Below are 16,005 nucleotides of genomic sequence, written 5' to 3'. Positions count from 1 at the left end.
CTGTGAAATCAAACTGTCCACTTAGGAAGCAACACTGATTGACAATACATTTCACATGCTGTTGTGCAAATGGAATAGGCAACAGGTGGAAATTATAGGCAATTAGCAAGACACCCCCAATAAAGGACTGGTTTTGCAGGTGGTGACCACAGACCACTTCTCAGTTCCTATGCTTCCTGGCTGATGTTTTGGTCACTTTTGAATGCTGGCGGTGCTTTCACTCTAGTGGTAGCATGAGACGGAGTCTACAACCCACACAAGTGGCTCAGGTAGTGCAGCTCATCCAGAATGGCACATCAATGCGAGCTGTGGCAAGAAGGTTTGCTGTGTCTGTCAGCGTAGTGTCCAGAGCATGGAGGCGCTACCAGGAGACAGGCCAGTACATCAGGAGACGTGAATGAGGCCGTAGGAGGGCAACAACCCAGCAGCAGGACTGCTACCTCCGCCTTTGTGCAAGGAGGAGCAGGAGGAGCACTGCCAGAGCCCTGCAAAATGACCTCCAGCAGGCCACAAATGTGCATGTGTCTGCTCAAACGGTCAGAAACAGACTCCATGAGGGTGGTATGAGGGCCAGACGTCCACAGGTGGGGGTTGCGCTTACAGCCCAACACCGTGCAGGACGTTTGGCATTTGCCAGAGAACACCAAGATTGGCAAATTCGCCACTGGCGCCCTGTGCTCTTCACAGATGAAAGCAGGTTTACACTGAGCACGTGACAGACGTGACAGAGTCTGGAGACGCCGTGGATAACGTTCTGCTGCCTGCAACATCCTCCAGCATGACCGGTTTGGCGGTGGGTCAGTCATGGTGTGGGGTGGCATTTCTTTGGGGGGCCGCACAGCCCTCCATGTGCTCGCCAGAGGTAGCCTGACTGCCATTAGGTACCGAGATGAGATCCTCAGACCCCTTGTGAGACCATATGCTGGTGCGGTTGGCCCTGGGTTCCTCCTAATGCAAGACAATGCTAGACCTCATGTGGCTGGAGTGTGTCAACAGTTCCTGCAAGAGGAAGGCATTGATGCTATGGACTGGCCCGCCCGTTCCCCAGACCTGAATCCAATTGAGCACATCTGGGACATCATGTCTCGCTCCATCCACCAACGCCACGTTGCACCACAGACTGTCCAGGAGTTGGCGGATGCTTTAGTCCAGGTCTGGGAGGAGATCCCTCAGGAGACCATCCGCCACCTCATCAGGAGCATGCCCAGGCGTTGTAGGGAGGTCATACAGGCACGTGGAGGCCACACACACTACTGAGCCTCATTTTGACTTGTTTTAAGGACATTACATCAAAGTTGGATCAGCCTGTAGTGTGGTTTTCCACTTTAATTTTGAGGGTGACTCCAAATCCAGACCTCCATGGGTTGATAAATTTGATTTCCATTGATAATTTTTGTGTGATTTTGTTGTCAGCACATTCAACTATGTAAAGAAAAAAGTATTCAATAAGATTATTTCATTCATTCAGATCTAGGATGTGTTATTTTAGTGTTCCCTTAATTTTTTTGAGCAGTGTACATTAAAACCACCATCCTATTGATAGTACTGAAGATGTGATGGCAAGCATGTCATATCATAAATTAATTTAGTGTAACCTCATTTGCTTTCTCTTGTCATCGTAAACACACATTGTCTATGGAAGGCCACACCTAATAACAAACGTTGAGTCTGTATACAAAAAACTAAAATGTCAGCCAGGCAATTCATAACGAAAAGATTCACATGCACAAGTTTGAATAATTTGTCTGTTTATTCTTAAAATATTTTTTTACAGATGAATCCCATATCACAATAGTGGAACCTTATGCCATAGAGGGAAAAAAAATATACAACCCAAATGTTAAGACAAAGTATCATTACTCCAATGTATCATTAATCCAATGTATCATTAATCCAATGTCAGTAATCCAATCACGTTGTTTTCAGGCCTTCAACTCCAGTTGAAATGAAAACACTTCAGGAACACAGTGTGTTTTTTTAACCGATAGCACTTGACTGGGGGAGTTGGAGCACGGTGTCCCATAGAAATGCGTGATGGACTTTTATGACACAACACGATTGGCATTTCCACGCCTGCAGCCAAGTCCACGGTGACGGGGACTCAGAGAGTTTCTGACGTGTCCACCTTTGTAACCCTGTTATTCACCTCTCTACAAGTCCAGTCCACATTGAAGCTTCATCGTTCACCTCTGACCTGCAAGACATAATCAAAATCTTCTTTGAACAGAATAACAAAGATGCTGAGACAACATTAATGGACTCAACATTAAAGTTTAACATTGCTAGCTCACACATTATAGCAACACTGGCTCTGAGTGCCCTCCACTGCAAATGAGAAATAAAATCAGTGGCTTTGTCCCAAATGACACCCTATTCCCTATATAGTGCACTACTTGTGACCATAGCACCTATGGTCCTATGATCCCTATGCTATAGGCCCTGGTCAAAAGTAGTGCACTATATAGGGAATAGGGTGCCATTTGGAGCGTAACCTCAGTGATTCATAATGCTGCTGGGCTGTGGTGGAAAACCAACCAATGCTGTTTTAATATTCTAGTCAGAGGGAGAATACTGAGTCTAATAAGTCATCTCAACTGGCTTACCGGCTGTAAGTGGGGGTTACTCTAAATATGGTGATTTAATTCAATTGGATTCAAACTGGGTCACACGGCTATTAGAATTGCCAAGTTAGAGGACAGAGGAGAGGAAGCCAGTCTGAAGTTAAAGAGCAGAGAGGAATCCAGTCTGAAGTTAGAGAGCAGAGGAGAGGAATCCAGTCTGAAGTTAGAGAGCAGACGAGAGGAATCCAGTCTGAAGTTAGAGAGCAGAGGAGAGGAATCCAGTCTGAAGTTAGAGAGCAGAGGAGAGGAATCCAGTCTGAAGTTAGAGAGCAGAGGAGAGGAATCCAGTCTGAAGTTAGAGAGCAGAGGAGAGGCATCCAGTCTGAAGTTAGAGAGCAGAGGAGAGGCATCCAGTCTGAAGTTAGAGAGCAGAGGAGAGGAATCCAGTCTGAAGTTAGAGAGCAGAGGAGAGGAATCCAGTCTGAAGTTAGAGAGCAGAGGAGAGGAATCCAGTCTGAAGTTAGAGAGCAGAGCAGAGGAATCCAGTCTGAAGTTAGAGAGCAGAGGAGAGGAATCCAGTCTGAAGTTAGAGAGCAGAGGAGAGGAATCCAGTCTGAAGTTAGAGAGCAGAGGAGAGGAATCCAGTCTGAAGTTAGAGAGCAGAGGAGAGGAATCCAGTCTGAAGTTAGAGAGCAGAGGAATCCAGTCTGAAGTTAGAGAGCAGAGGAGAGGAATCCAGTCTGAAGTTAGAGAGCAGAGGAGAGGAATCCAGTCTGAAGTTAGAGAGCAGAGGAGAGGCATCCAGTCTGAAGTTAGAGAGCAGAGGAGAGGAATCCAGTCTGAAGTTAGAGAGCAGAGCAGAGGAATCCAGTCTGAAGTTAGAGAGCAGAGGAGAGGCATCCAGTCTGAAGTTAGAGAGCAGAGGAGAGGAATCCAGTCTGAAGTTAGAGAGCAGAGGAGAGGAAGCCAGTCTGAAGTTAGAGAGCAGAGGAATCCAGTCTGAAGTTAGAGAGCAGAGGAGAGGAATCCAGTCTGAAGTTAGAGAGCAGAGGAGAGGAATCCAGTCTGAAGTTAGAGAGCAGAGGAGAGGAATCCAGTCTGAAGTTAGAGAGCAGAGGAGAGGAATCCAGTCTGAAGTTAGAGAGCAGAGGAGAGGAATCCAGTCTGAAGTTAGAGGGCAGAGGAGAGGAAGCCAGTCTGAAGTTAGAGAGCAGAGAGGAATCCAGTCTGAGGTTAGAGAGCAGAGGAGAGGAATCCAGTCTGAAGTTAGAGAGCAGAGGAGAGGAATCCAGTCTGAAGTTAGAGAGCAGATGAGAGGAAGCCAGTCTGAAGTTAGAGAGCAGAGGAATCCAGTCTGAAGTTAGAGGGCAGAGGAGAGGAATCCAGTCTGAAGTTAGAGAGCAGAGAGGAATCCAGTCTGAAGTTAGAGAGCAGAGGAGAGGAAGCCAGTCTGAAGTTAGAGAGCAGAGGAGAGGCATCCAGTCTGAAGTTAGAGAGCAGAGGAGAGGAATCCAGTCTGAAGTTAGAGAGCAGAGGAAGCCAGTCTGAAGTTAGAGAGCAGAGGAGAGGAATCCAGTCTGAAGTTAGAGAGCAGAGGAGAGGAATCCAGTCTGAAGTTAGAGAGCAGAGGAAGCCAGTCTGAAGTTAGAGAGCAGAGGAGAGGAATCCAGTCTGAAGTTAGAGAGCAGAGGAGAGGAAGCCAGTCTGAAGTTAGAGAGCAGAGGAAGCCAGTCTGAAGTTAGAGAGCAGAGGAGAGGAATCCAGTCTGAAGTTAGAGAGCAGAGATCAGTCTGAAGTTAGAGAGAGGAATCCAGTCTGAAGTTAGAGAGCAGAGGAGAGGAATCCAGTCTGAAGTTAGAGAGCAGAGGAGAGGAATCCAGTCTGAAGTTAGAGAGCAGAGGAGAGGAATCCAGTCTGAAGTTAGAGAGCAGAGGAGAGGAATCCAGTCTGAAGTTAGAGAGCAGAGCAGAGGAATCCAGTCTGAAGTTAGAGAGCAGAGGAGAGGCATCCAGTCTGAAGTTAGAGAGCAGAGGAGAGGAATCCAGTCTGAAGTTAGAGAGCAGAGCAGAGGAATCCAGTCTGAAGTTAGAGAGCAGAGGAGAGGAATCCAGTCTGAAGTTAGAGAGCAGAGGAGAGGCATCCAGTCTGAAGTTAGAGAGCAGAGGAGAGGAATCCAGTCTGAAGTTAGAGAGCAGAGGAGAGGAATCCAGTCTGAAGTTAGAGAGCAGAGGAATCCAGTCTGAAGTTAGAGAGCAGCAGAGGAGAGGAAATCCAGTCTGAAGTTAGAGAGCAGAGGAGAGGAATCCAGTCTGAAGTTAGAGAGCAGAGGAGAGGAATCCAGTCTGAAGTTAGAGAGCAGAGGAGAGGAATCCAGTCTGAAGTTAGAGAGCAGAGGAGAGGAATCCAGTCTGAAGTTAGAGAGCAGAGGAGAGAATCCAGTCTGAAGTTAGAGAGCAGAGGAGAGGAATCCAGTCTGAAGTTAGAGAGCAGAGGAGAGGAATCCAGTCTGAAGTTAGAGAGCAGAGGAGAGGAATCCAGTCTGAAGTTAGAGAGCAGAGGAGAGGAATCCAGTCTGAAGTTAGAGAGCAGAGGAGAGGAAGCCAGTCTGAAGTTAGAGAGCAGAGGAGAGGAATCCAGTCTGAAGTTAGAGAGCAGAGGAGAGGAATCCAGTCTGAAGTTAGAGGGCAGAGGAGAGGAATCCAGTCTGAAGTTAGAGAGCAGAGGAGAGGAAGCCAGTCTGAAGTTAGAGAGCAGAGGAGAGGAATCCAGTCTGAAGTTAGAGAGCAGAGGAGAGGAATCCAGTCTGAAGTTAGAGAGCAGAGGAAAGCCAGTCTGAAGTTAGAGAGCAGAGGAGAGAATCCAGTCTGAAGTTAGAGAGCAGAGGAGAGGAATCCAGTCTGAAGTTAGAGAGCAGAGGAGAGGAATCCAGTCTGAAGTTAGAGAGCAGAGGAGAGGAAGCCAGTCTGAAGTTAGAGAGCAGAGGAGAGGAATCCAGTCTGAAGTTAGAGAGCAGAGGAGAGGAATCCAGTCTGAAGTTAGAGAGCAGAGGAGAGGAATCCAGTCTGAAGTTAGAGAGCAGAGAGGAAGCCAGTCTGAAGTTAGAGAGCAGAGGAGAGGAATCCAGTCTGAAGTTAGAGAGCAGAGGAGAGGAATCCAGTCTGAAGTTAGAGAGCAGAGGAGAGGAATCCAGTCTGAAGTTAGAGAGCAGAGGAGAGGAATCCAGTCTGAAGTTAGAGAGCAGAGGAGAGGAATCCAGTCTGAAGTTAGAGAGCAGAGGAGAGGAATCCAGTCTGAAGTTAGAGAGCAGAGAGAATCCAGTCTGAAGTTAGAGAGCAGAGGAGAGGAATCCAGTCTGAAGTTAGAGAGAGGAAGCCAGTCTGAAGTTAGAGAGCAGAGAGAGGAATCCAGTCTGAAGTTAGAGAGGAGAGATCCAGTCTGAGAGAGGAGAGGAAGCCAGTCTGAAGTTAGAGAGCAGAGGAGAGGAATCCAGTCTGAAGTTAGAGAGCAGAGGAGAGGAATCCAGTCTGAAGTTAGAGAGCAGAGGAGAGGAATCCAGTCTGAAGTTAGAGAGCAGAGGAGAGGATCCAGTCTGAAGTTAGAGAGCAGAGGAGAGGAATCCAGTCTGAAGTTAGAGAGCAGAGGAGAGGAAGCCAGTCTGAAGTTAGAGAGCAGAGGAGAGGAATCCAGTCTGAAGTTAGAGAGCAGAGGAGAGGAAGCCAGTCTGAAGTTAGAGAGCAGAGGAGAGGAATCCAGTCTGAAGTTAGAGAGCAGAGGAGAGGAATCCAGTCTGAAGTTAGAGAGCAGAGGAGAGGAATCCAGTCTGAAGTTAGAGAGCAGAGGAGAGGAATCCAGTCTGAAGTTAGAGAGCAGAGGAGAGGAAGCCAGTCTGAAGTTAGAGAGCAGAGGAGAGGAATCCAGTCTGAAGTTAGAGAGCAGAGGAGAGGAATCAGTCTGAAGTTGAGCAGAGAGAATTCAGAGAGAGAGGAAGGAATCCAGTCTGAAGTTAGAGAGCAGAGGAGAGGAATCCAGTCTGAAGTTAGAGAGCAGAGGAGAGGAATCCAGTCTGAAGTTAGAGAGCAGAGGAGAGGAAGCCAGTCTGAAGTTAGAGAGCAGAGGAGAGGAAGCGAGTCTGAAGTTAGAGAGCAGAGGAGAGGAATCCAGTCTGAAGTTAGAGAGCAAAGGAGAGGAATCCAGTCTGAAGTTAGAGAGCAGAGGAAGCCAGTCTGAAGTTAGAGAGCAGAGGAGAGGAATCCAGTCTGAAGTTAGAGAGCAGAGGAGAGGAATCCAGTCTGAAGTTAGAGAGCAGAGGAGAGGAATCCAGTCTGAAGTTAGAGAGCAGAGGAGAGGAAGCCAGTCTGAAGTTAGAGAGCAGAGGAGAGGAATCCAGTCTGAAGTTAGAGAGCAGAGGAGAGGAATCCAGTCTGAAGTTAGAGAGCAGAGGAGAGGAATCCAGTCTGAAGTTAGAGAGCAGAGGAGAGGAAGCCAGTCTGAAGTTAGAGAGCAGAGGAGAGGAAGCCAGTCTGAAGTTAGAGAGCAGAGGAGAGGAAGCCAGTCTGAAGTTAGAGAGCAGAGGAGAGGAATCCAGTCTGAAGTTAGAGAGCAGAGGAGAGGAATCCAGTCTGAAGTTAGAGAGCAGAGGAATCCAGTCTGAAGTTAGAGAGCAGAGGAGAGGAATCCAGTCTGAAGTTAGAGAGCAGAGGAAGCCAGTCTGAAGTTAGAGAGCAGAGGAGAGGAATCCAGTCTGAAGTTAGAGAGCAGAGGAGAGGAATCCAGTCTGAAGTTAGAGAGCAGAGGAGAGGAAGCCAGTCTGAAGTTAGAGAGCAGAGGAGAGGAATCCAGTCTGAAGTTAGAGAGCAGAGGAGAGGAATCCAGTCTGAAGTTAGAGAGCAGAGGAAGCCAGTCTGAAGTTAGAGAGCAGAGGAGAGGAATCCAGTCTGAAGTTAGAGAGCAGAGGAGAGGAATCCAGTCTGAAGTTAGAGAGCAGAGGAGAGGAATCCAGTCTGAAGTTAGAGAGCAGAGGAGAGGAAGCCAGTCTGAAGTTAGAGAGCAGAGGAGAGGAAGCCAGTCTGAAGTTAGAGAGCAGAGGAGAGGAATCCAGTCTGAAGTTAGAGAGCAGAGGAGAGGAAGCCAGTCTGAAGTTAGAGAGCAGAGGAGAGGAATCCAGTCTGAAGTTAGAGAGCAGAGGAGAGGAATCCAGTCTGAAGTTAGAGAGCAGAGGAGAGGAATCCAGTCTGAAGTTAGAGAGCAGAGGAGAGGAATCCAGTCTGAAGTTAGAGAGCAGAGGAGAGGAAGCCAGTCTGAAGTTAGAGAGCAGAGGAGAGGAAGCCAGTCTGAAGTTAGAGAGCAGAGGAGAGGAATCCAGTCTGAAGTTAGAGAGCAGAGGAGAGGAAGCCAGTCTGAAGTTAGAGAGCAGAGGAGAGGAATCCAGTCTGAAGTTAGAGAGCAGAGGAGAGGAATCCAGTCTGAAGTTAGAGAGCAGAGGAAGCCAGTCTGAAGTTAGAGAGCAGAGGAGAGGAATCCAGTCTGAAGTTAGAGAGCAGAGGAGAGGAATCCAGTCTGAAGTTAGAGAGCAGAGGAGAGGAAGCCAGTCTGAAGTTAGAGAGCAGAGGAGAGGAAGCGAGTCTGAAGTTAGAGAGCAGAGGAGAGGAATCCAGTCTGAAGTTAGAGAGCAGAGAGAGGAAGCCAGTCTGAAGTTAGAGAGCAGAGGAGAGGAATCCAGTCTGAAGTTAGAGAGCAGAGGAGAGGAAGCCAGTCTGAAGTTAGAGAGACGGAGAGGAATCCAGTCTGAAGAGAGCAGAGGAAGCCAGTCTGAAGTTAGAGAGGAGAGGAGAGGAAGCCAGTCTGAAGTTAGAGAGCAGAGGAGAGGAATCCAGTCTGAAGTTAGAGAGCAGAGGAGAGGAATCCAGTCTGAAGTTAGAGAGCAGAGGAGAGGAAGCCAGTCTGAAGTTAGAGAGCAGAGGAGAGGAAGCCAGTCTGAAGTTAGAGAGCAGAGGAGAGGAATCCAGTCTGAAGTTAGAGAGCAGAGGAGAGGAAGCCAGTCTGAAGTTAGAGAGCAGAGGAGAGGAATCCAGTCTGAAGTTAGAGAGCAGAGGAGAGGAATCCAGTCTGAAGTTAGAGAGCAGAGGAGAAGCCAGTCTGAAGTTAGAGAGCAGAGGAGAGGAATCCAGTCTGAAGTTAGAGAGCAGAGGAGAGGAATCCAGTCTGAAGTTAGAGAGCAGAGGAGAGGAAGCCAGTCTGAAGTTAGAGAGCAGAGGAGAGGAAGCCAGTCTGAAGTTAGAGAGCAGAGGAGAGGAATCCAGTCTGAAGTTAGAGAGCAGAGGAGAGGAATCCAGTCTGAAGTTAGAGAGCAGAGGAGAGGAACCAGTCTGAAGTTAGAGAGCAGAGGAGAGGAATCCAGTCTGAAGTTAGAGAGCAGAGGAGAGGAATCCAGTCTGAAGTTAGAGAGCAGAGGAGAGGAAGCCAGTCTGAAGTTAGAGAGCAGAGGAGAGGAATCCAGTCTGAAGTTAGAGAGCAGAGGAGAGGAATCCAGTCTGAAGTTAGAGAGCAGAGGAGAGGAAGCCAGTCTGAAGTTAGAGAGCAGAGGAGAGGAATCCAGTCTGAAGTTAGAGAGCAGAGGAGAGGAATCCAGTCTGAAGTTAGAGAGCAGAGGAGAGGAAGCCAGTCTGAAGTTAGAGAGCAGAGGAGAGGAATCCAGTCTGAAGTTAGAGAGCAGAGGGAGAGGAATCCAGTCTGAAGTTAGAGAGCAGAGGAGAGGAATCCAGTCTGAAGTTAGAGAGCAGAGGAGAGGAATCCAGTCTGAAGTTAGAGAGCAGAGGAGAGGAAGCCAGTCTGAAGTTAGAGAGCAGAGGAGAGGAAGCCAGTCTGAAGTTAGAGAGCAGAGGAGAGGAATCCAGTCTGAAGTTAGAGAGCAGAGGAGAGGAATCCAGTCTGAAGTTAGAGAGCAGAGGAGAGGAAGCCAGTCTGAAGTTAGAGAGCAGAGGAGAGGAATCCAGTCTGAAGTTAGAGAGCAGAGGAGAGGAATCCAGTCTGAAGTTAGAGAGCAGAGGAATCCAGTCTGAAGTTAGAGAGCAGAGGAGAGGAATCCAGTCTGAAGTTAGAGAGCAGAGGAAGCCAGTCTGAAGTTAGAGAGCAGAGGAGAGGAATCCAGTCTGAAGTTAGAGAGCAGAGGAGAGGAATCCAGTCTGAAGTTAGAGAGCAGAGGAGAGGAAGCCAGTCTGAAGTTAGAGAGCAGAGGAGAGGAATCCAGTCTGAAGTTAGAGAGCAGAGGAGAGGAATCCAGTCTGAAGTTAGAGAGCAGAGGAGAGGAAGCCAGTCTGAAGTTAGAGAGCAGAGGAGAGGAATCCAGTCTGAAGTTAGAGAGCAGAGGAGAGGAATCCAGTCTGAAGTTAGAGAGCAGAGGAGAGGAATCCAGTCTGAAGTTAGAGAGCAGAGGAGAGGAATCCCGTCTGAAGTTAGAGAGCAGAGGAGAGGAAGCCAGTCTGAAGTTAGAGAGCAGAGGAGAGGAATCCAGTCTGAAGTTAGAGAGCAGAGGAGAGGAATCCAGTCTGAAGTTAGAGAGCAGAGGAGAGGAAAGCAGTCTGAAGTTAGAGAGCAGAGGAGAGGAATCCAGTCTGAAGTTAGAGAGCAGAGGAGAGGAATCCAGTCTGAAGTTAGAGAGCAGAGGAGAGGAATCCAGTCTGAAGTTAGAGAGCAGAGGAGAGGAATCCAGTCTGAAGTTAGAGAGCAGAGGAGAGGAATCCAGTCTGAAGTTAGAGAGCAGAGGAGAGGAATCCAGTCTGAAGTTAGAGAGCAGAGGAGAGGAATCCAGTCTGAAGTTAGAGAGCAGAGGAGAGGAATCCAGTCTGAAGTTAGAGAGCAGAGGAGAGGAATCCAGTCTGAAGTTAGAGAGCAGAGGAGAGGAAGCCAGTCTGAAGTTAGAGAGCAGAGGAGAGGAATCCAGTCTGACTGCATTCTGCTCTCCATCACATCACAACTGTCATTTACAGTAGTGAAGAGCCACAGCTATGCATCCATCCCAAATGGCACCCTATTCACTATATAGTGCACTACTTTTGACCAGAGCCCTATGGGAATAGGGTACCATTTGGGATGTAGTCTAGATCTATTTCTGACTGTTTTGTCAAAGCAGTGATGAATAATAGAACGTCTGAGGAGGTTCACCATGGAAGACTGATGGATTCAGTCTACAACTAGTTCAGACAGAATGAAGGATTGCTTGGTTTTTCATTCACTCCTTTGTCACTGTAATGTTTTGTCCCCAGATGTCCTGTAGTGTTGGACTGGGTCAAGGACACCATGTATACTGCAGCACAATGCCCCATACAGGAAACACACATGGTAGTGCTCTGGTTCTCTGGTACTGTGGTACTGTGGTACTGTGTGGACTGTGGTACTGTGGTACTGTTGTACTGTGGTACTGTGGTACTGTGGTACTGTGGTACTGTTGTACTGTGGTACTGTGGTACTGTTGTACTGTGGTACTGTGGTACTGTTGTACTGTGGTACTGTGGTACTGTGGTACTGTTGTACTGTGGTACTGTGGTACTGTTGTACTGTGGTACTGTGGTACTGTGGTACTGTTGTACTGTGGTACTGTGGTACTGTTGTACTGTGGTACTGTGGTACTGTGGTACTGTTGTACTGTGGTACTGTTGTACTGTGGTACTGTGGTACTGTGGTACTGTTGTACTGTGTGGACTGTTGTACTGTGTGGACTGTGGTACTGTGGTACAGTGTGGACTGTGGTACTGTGTGGACTGTGATACTGTGTGGACTGTGATAATGTTTGGACTGTGATACTGTGTGGACTGTGGTACTGTGTGGTACTGTGTGGACTGTGGTACTGTGTGGACTGTGATACTGTGTGGACTGTGATAATGTGTGGACTGTGATACTGTGTGGACTGTGGTACTGTGTGGACTGTGATACTGTGTGGACTGTGATACTGTGTGGAACTGTGGGGACTGTGGCACTGTGTGGACTGTGGCACTGTGGTACTGTGTGGACTGTGGTACTGTGTGGACTGTGATACTGTGTGGACTGTGATACTGTGTGGAACTGTGGGGACTGTGGCACTGTGTGGACTGTGGCACTGTGGTACTGTGTGGACTGTGGTACTGTGTGGACTGTGATACTATGTGGACTGTGGTACTGTGTGGACTGTGATACTGTGTGGACTGTGATACTGTGGGACTGTGTGGACTGTGGGACTGTGGGACTGTGATACTGTGTGGACTGTGGGACTGTGGGACTGTGTGGACTGTGTGGACTGTGGCACTGTGTGGACTGTGGTACTGTGTGGACTGTGGTACTGTGTGGACTGTGTGACTGTGTGGACTGTGTGGACTGTGATACTGTGTGGACTGTGATATTATGTGGACTGTGGTACTGTGTGGACTGTGGTACTGTGTGGACTGTGATACTGTGTGGACTGTGATACTGTGTGGTACTGTGATATTATGTGGACTGTGATACTGTGTGGACTGTGGTACTGTGTGGACTGTGATACTGTGTGGACTGTGATACTGTGTGGACTGTGATATTATGTGGACTGTGATACTGTGTGGACTGTGGTACTGTGTGGACTGTGATACTGTGTGGACTGTGATATTATGTGGACTGTGGTACTGTGTGGACTGTGATATTATGTGGACTGTGATACTGTGTGGACTGTGGTACTGTGTGGACTGTGATACTGTGTGGACTGTGATACTGTGTGGACTGTGATATTATGTGGACTGTGGTACTGTGTGGACTGTGGTACTGTGTGGACTGTGGTACTGTGTGGACTGTGATACTGTGTGGACTGTGATATTATGTGGACTGTGGTACTGTGTGGACTGTGGTACTGTGTGGACTGTGGTACTGTGTGGACTGTGGTACTGTGTGGACTGTGATACTGTGTGGACTGTGATACTGTGTAGTACTGTGTGGACTGTAACTATCCCTTTGTTACAGAAGGTTTTGCCGCCCAGAAACTTCAACATCCAACAATGAACACTGGGGCAATATATTTCAACATCCGAATGTTGGGAATGATGGGAAATGGAATATGGAAAATTAATGTATATTTTGTGATGTCATTAAAAATGGTATAAAGGCGTTATAAGGAAAACATTGTGACTTGAAGAGCCTTTACACTGTGGATATCAGGGTTACATCCTTTACCTTGTGTAGAAACTATCAAGGAGGAAGACAATGTTTTCCTGAAGATAGGAATGTGATTTTAGCTTTCTAACAAGATCATAGTGATGATGATATTTTGCTTCGTAACTAGCCACGCCCGAGGGAGCTCAGAGAGCGCATCAGTATGACGGAAACACCCCTTTTTACCCGAGGGTATAAAATATTGAGTTAAGAATTAACATACCATACCAGACGGACTCAAGCTGCAGCTTAGGTCTCCATTGGTTACGACCCAGAAAATCAACACGAGGTGAAGACGACAAAGTGGCCTCTCTAACAATCAACGTTCCGGCTGAGTAGCTGTTCTAAGGACTGTCTCTAAGAAGGTGAATTTAAGTGGGACCATCCCGTTACTCTCTTCAAACCAACATCTATTACACTGCTCTCATCACCCCACTGGGGATCATCCACACTGATTAGCCGTCCTCAGAAGACCACTTCCAGAATGAGTGAAAGTAAACAGACAACTAACAGTATGAAAAATTTATGCACTCACTAACTGTAAGTGGCTCTGGATAAGAGCGTCTGCTAAATGACTAAAATGTAAATGTAAATGTACTGTGTGGACTGTGGTACTGTGGTACTGTGTGGACTGTGTGTACTGTGTGGACTGTGATACTGTGTGGACTGTGGTACTGTGATACTGTGTGGACTGTGGGGATAGATTGTACACAATGCAGACATACACTGAGTGTACAAAACATTAAGAACACCTCTTTCCATGACAGACTGACCAAGTGAAAGCTGTGATCCCTTCTTGATGTCACTTGTTAAATCCACGTCAATCAGTGTAGATGAAGGGGAGGAGACAGGTTAAAGAAGGATTTTTAAGCCTTGAGACAATTGAGACATGGATTGTGTATGTGTGCCATTCAGAAGGTGAATGGGCAAGACAAAATATTTAACTGCCTTTGAACGGGGTATGGTTGTAGGTGCCAGGTGCCAGGTGCACCGGTTTGTGTCAAGAACTGCAACACTGCTGGGTTTTTCACGCTCAACAGTTTCCCGTATGTATCAAGAATGGTCCACCACCCAAAGGACATCCAGCCAACTTGACACAACTGTTGGTTCTTTACTCTCTGTGTGGACTGATTGCAGGGTAAACATGCTTCTTTACTCTCTGTGTGGACTGATTGCAGGGTAAACATGCTTCTTTACTCTCTGTGTGGACTGATTGCAGGGTAAACATGCTTCTTTACTCTCTGTGTGGACTGATTGCAGGGTAAACATGGTTCTTTACTCTCTGTGTGGACTGATTGCAGGGTAAACATGCTTCTTTACTCTCTGTGTGGACTGATTGCAGGGTAAACATGCTTCTTTACTCTCTGTGTGGACTGATTGCAGGGTAAACATGGTTCTTTACTCTCTGTGTGGAGTGATTGCAGGGTAAACATGGTTCTTTACTCTCTGTGTGGAGTGATTGCAGGGTAAACATGGTTCTTTACTCTCTGTGTGGACTGATTGCAGGGTAAACATGGTTCTTTACTCTCTGTGTGGACTGATTGCAGGGTAAACATGGTTCTTTACTCTCTGTGTGGACTGATTGCAGGGTAAACATGGTTCTTTACTCTCTGTGTGGACTGATTGCAGGGTAAACATGGTTCTTTACTCTCTGTGTGGACTGATTGCAGGGTAAACATGGTTCTTTACTCTCTGTGTGGACTGATTGCAGGGTAAACATGCTTCTTTACTCTCTGTGTGGACTGATTGCAGGGTAAACATGCTTCTTTACTCTCTGTGTGGACTGATTGCAGGGTAAACATGGTTCTTTACTCTCTGTGTGGACTGATTGCAGGGTAAACATGCTTCTTTACTCTCTGTGTGGACTGATTGCAGGGTAAACATGGTTCTTTACTCTCTGTGTGGACTGATTGCAGGGTAAACATGCTTCTTTACTCTCTGTGTGGACTGATTGCAGGGTAAACATGCTTCTTTACTCTCTGTGTGGACTGATTGCAGGGTAAACATGCTTCTTTACTCTCTGTGTGGACTGATTGCAGGGTAAACATGGTTCTTTACTCTCTGTGTGGACTGATTGCAGGGTAAACATGCTTCTTTACTCTCTGTGTGGACTGATTGCAGGGTAAACATGCTTCTTTACTCTCTGTGTGGACTGATTGCAGGGTAAACATGGTTCTTTACTCTCTGTGTGGACTGATTGCAGGGTAAACATGCTTCTTTACTCTCTGTGTGGACTGATTGCAGGGTAAACATGGTTCTTTACTCTCTGTGTGGACTGATTGCAGGGTAAACATGCTTCTTTACTCTCTGTGTGGACTGATTGCAGGGTAAACATGCTTCTTTACTCTCTGTGTGGACTGATTGCAGGGTAAACATGGTTCTTTACTCTCTGTGTGGACTGATTGCAGGGTAAACATGGTTCTTTACTCTCTGTGTGGACTGATTGCAGGGTAAACATGCTTCTTTACTCTCTGTGTGGACTGATTGCAGGGTAAACATGGTTCTTTACTCTCTGTGTGGACTGATTGCAGGGTAAACATGCTTCTTTACTCTCTGTGTGGACTGATTGCAGGGTAAACATGGTTCTTTACTCTCTGTGTGGACTGATTGCAGGGTAAACATGCTTCTTTACTCTCTGTGTGGATGGATTGCAGGGTAAACATGGTTCTTTACTCTCTGTGTGGACTGATTGCAGGGTAAACATGGTTCTTTACTCTCTGTGTGGACTGATTGCAGGGTAAACATGGTTCTTTACTCTCTGTGTGGATGGATTGCAGGGTAAACATGGTTCTTTACTCTCTGTGTGGACTGATTGCAGGGTAAACATGCTTCTTTACTCTCTGTGTGGAGTGATTGCAGGGTAAACATGGTTCTTTACTCTCTGTGTGGACTGATTGCAGGGTAAACATGCTTCTTTACTCTCTGTGTGGACTGATTGCAGGGTAAACATGCTTCTTTACTCTCTGTGTGGAGTGATTGCAGGGTAAACATGCTTCTTTACTCTCTGTGTGGAGTGATTGCAGGGTAAACATGCTTCTTTACTCTCTGTGTGGACTGATTGCAGGGTAAACATGGTTCTTTACTCTCTGTGTGGACTGATTGCAGGGTAAACATGCTTCTTTACTCTCTGTGTGGACTGATTGCAGGGTAAACATGGTTCTTTACTCTCTGTGTGGACTGATTGCAGGGTAAACATGCTTCTTTACTCTCTGTGTGGAGTGATTGCAGGGTAAACATGGTTCTTTACTCTCTGTGTGGACTGATTGCAGGGTAAACATGGTTCTTTACTCTCTGTGTG

The 16,005-nt window shown here is 47.1% G+C and overlaps 1 protein-coding gene across 1 annotated transcript in view; it reads right to left on the bottom strand.

Moving 5' to 3' along the window:
- Positions 1-1,731: 1,731 nt before the first annotated feature.
- Positions 1,732-16,005, bottom strand: part of ascc1 (activating signal cointegrator 1 complex subunit 1) — a 39,354-nt gene continuing 25,080 nt past the window's right edge. Inside the window, exon 10 of the mRNA XM_041836062.2 lies at positions 1,732-2,194. The gene's annotated coding sequence lies outside the window, so the exon portion shown is untranslated. The remainder of the gene's footprint in view (positions 2,195-16,005) is intronic.

Source organism: Coregonus clupeaformis, chromosome 31, assembly GCF_020615455.1.
Source record: "Coregonus clupeaformis isolate EN_2021a chromosome 31, ASM2061545v1, whole genome shotgun sequence".
Lineage (NCBI taxonomy): Eukaryota > Metazoa > Chordata > Actinopteri > Salmoniformes > Salmonidae > Coregonus > Coregonus clupeaformis.
This window is presented reverse-complemented; position numbering and strand designations above follow the sequence as displayed.